This window comes from Theobroma cacao, unplaced genomic scaffold, assembly GCF_053813885.1.
Source record: "Theobroma cacao isolate CCN51 unplaced genomic scaffold, ASM5381388v1 tig011, whole genome shotgun sequence".
Classification (NCBI taxonomy): domain Eukaryota; kingdom Viridiplantae; phylum Streptophyta; class Magnoliopsida; order Malvales; family Malvaceae; genus Theobroma; species Theobroma cacao.
In genome coordinates this window covers 102,711-105,969 of record NW_028291722.1, presented here as the reverse complement: position 1 = coordinate 105,969, position 3,259 = coordinate 102,711, and positions in this window count along the sequence as shown.

Here is a 3,259-nt window from a genome sequence, read left to right as displayed (position 1 = left end):
CAATAATGGGATTATAAAGTCATTTAAACCGAGTAATAAGGCTTTTCTAGGCTTGATTGACTATAAATGAACTTTTCTTGACAATGGATGGCTTTCGCTCCATGTTTCCCGAGGCAAACAATCAATTACAATCTGTTTTAATCAAAAAATGTAAAAACAATTCAAAATAAATTCAATAATGGGATTATAAAGGCATTTAAACCGAGTAGTAAGGCTTTTCTAGGCTTGATTGACTATAAATGAACTTTTCTTGACAATGGATGGCTTTCGCTCCACGTTTCCCGAGGCAAACAATCAATTACAATATGTTTTAATCAAAAAATGTAAAAAAAGTTCAAAATAAATTCAATAATGGGATTATAAATGCATTTAAACCGAGTAATAAGGCTTTTCTAGGCATGAGTGACTATAAATGAACTTTTCTTGACAATGGATGGCTTTCGCTCCACGTTTCCCGAGGCAAACAATCAGTTACAATCTGTTTTAATCAAAAAATGTAAAAACAATTCAAAATAAATTCAATAATGGGATTATAAAGGCATTTAAACCGAATAATAAGGCTTTTCTAGGCTTGAGTGACTATAAATGAACTTTTCTTGACAATGGATGGCTTTGGCTCCATGTTTCTAGAGGTAAACATTCAATTACAATATGTTTTAATCAAAAAATGTAAAAAAAATTCAAAATAAATTCAATAATGGGATTATAAAGGCATTTAAACCGAGTAATAAGGCTTTTCTAGGCATGAGTGACTATAAATGAACTTTTCTTGACAATGGATGGCTTTCGCTCCACGTTTCCCCGAGGCAAACAATCAATTACAATCTGTTTTAATCAAAAAATGTAAAAACAATTCAAAATAAATTCAATAATGGGATTATAAAGGCATTTAAACCGAGTAGTAAGGCTTTTCTAGGCTTGATTGACTATAAATGAACTTTTCTTGACAATGGATGGTTTTCGCTCCACGTTTCCCGAGGCAAACAATCAATTACAATATGTTTTAATCAAAAAATGTAAAAAAAGTTCAAAATAAATTCAATAATGGGATTATAAATGCATTTAAACCGAGTAATAAGGCTTTTCTAGGCATGAGTGACTATAAATGAACTTTTCTTGACAATGGATGGCTTTCGCTCCACGTTTCCCGAGGCAAACAATCAGTTACAATCTGTTTTAATCAAAAAATGTAAAAACAATTCAAAATAAATTCAATAATGGGATTATAAAGGCATTTAAACCGAATAATAAGGCTTTTCTAGGCTTGAGTGACTATAAATGAACTTTTCTTGACAATGGATGGCTTTGGCTCCATGTTTCTAGAGGTAAACATTCAATTACAATATGTTTTAATCAAAAAATGTAAAAAAAATTCAAAATAAATTCAATAATGGGATTATAAAGGCATTTAAACCGAGTAATAAGGCTTTTCTAGGCATGAGTGACTATAAATGAACTTTTCTTGACAATGGATGGCTTTCGCTCCACGTTTCCCGAGGCAAACAATCAATTACAATCTGTTTTAATCAAAAAATGTAAAAACAATTCAAAATAAATTCAATAATGGGATTATAAAGGCATTTAAACCGAGTAATAAGGCTTTTCTAGGCTTGATTGACTATAAACGAACTTTTCTTGACAATGGATGACTTTTGCTCCATGTTTCTAGTGGTAAACAATCTATTACAATATGTTTTAATCAAAAAATATAAAAAAAATTCAAAATAAATTCAATAATGGGATTATAAAGGCATTTAAACCGAGTAATAAGGCTTTTCTAGGCATGAGTGACTATAAATGAACTTTTCTTGACAATGGATGGCTTTCGCTCCACGTTTCCCGAGGCAAACAATCAATTACAATCTGTTTTAATCAAAAAATGTAAAAACAATTCAAAATAAATTCAATAATGGGATTATAAAGGCATTTAAACCGAGTAATAAGGCTTTTCTAGGCATGAGTGACTATAAATGAACTTTTCTGGACAATGGATGGCTTTCGCTCCACGTTTCCCGAGGCAAACAATCAATTACAATCTGTTTTAATCAAAAAATGTAAAAAAAATTCAAAATAAATTCAATAATGGGATTATAAAGTCATTTAAACTGAGTAATAAGGCTTTTCTAGGCTTGAGTGACTATAAATGAACTTTTCTTGACAATGGATGGCTTTTGCTCCATGTTTCTAGAGGTAAACATTCAATTACAATATGTTTTAATCAAAAAATGTAAAAAAAACTCAAAATAAATTCAATAATGGGATTATAAAGGCATTTAAACCGAGTAATAAGGCTTTTCTAGGCATGAGTGACTATAAATGAACTTTTCTTGACAATGGATGGCTTTCGCTCCACGTTTCCCGAGGCAAACAATCAATTACAATCTGTTTTAATCAAAAAATGTAAAAACAATTCAAAATAAATTCAATAATGGGATTATAAAGGCATTTAAACCGAGTAATAAGGCTTTTCTAGGCATGAGTGACTATAAATCAACTTTTCTGGACAATGGATGGCTTTCGCTCCACGTTTCCCGAGGCAAACAATCAATTACAATCTGTTTTAATCAAAAAATGTAAAAAAAATTCAAAATAAATTCAATAATGGGATTATAAAGTCATTTAAACTGAGTAATAAGGCTTTTCTAGGCTTGAGTGACTATAAATGAACTTTTCTTGACAATGGATGGCTTGTGCTCCATGTTTCTAGAGGTAAACATTCAATTACAATATGTTTTAATCAAAAAATGTAAAAAAAACTCAAAATAAATTCAATAATGGGATTATAAAGGCATTTAAACCGAGTAATAAGGCTTTTATAGGCATGAGTGACTATAAATGAACTTTTCTTGACAATGGATGGCTTTCGCTCCACGTTTCCCGAGGCAAACAATCAATTACAATCTGTTTTAATCAAAAAATGTAAAAACAATTCAAAATAAATTCAATAATGGGATTATAAAGGCATTTAAACCGAGTAGTAAGGCTTTTCTAGGCTTGATTGACTATAAATGAACTTTTCTTGACAATGGATGGCTTTCGCTCCACGTTTCCCGAGGCAAACAATCAATTACAATATGTTTTAATCAAAAAATGTAAAAAAAGTTCAAAATAAATTCAATAATGGGATTATAAATGCATTTAAACCGAGTAATAAGGCTTTTCTAGGCATGAGTGACTATAAATGAACTTTTCTTGAAAATGGATGGCTTTCGCTACACGTTTCCCGAGGCAAACAATCAGTTACAATCTGTTTTAATCA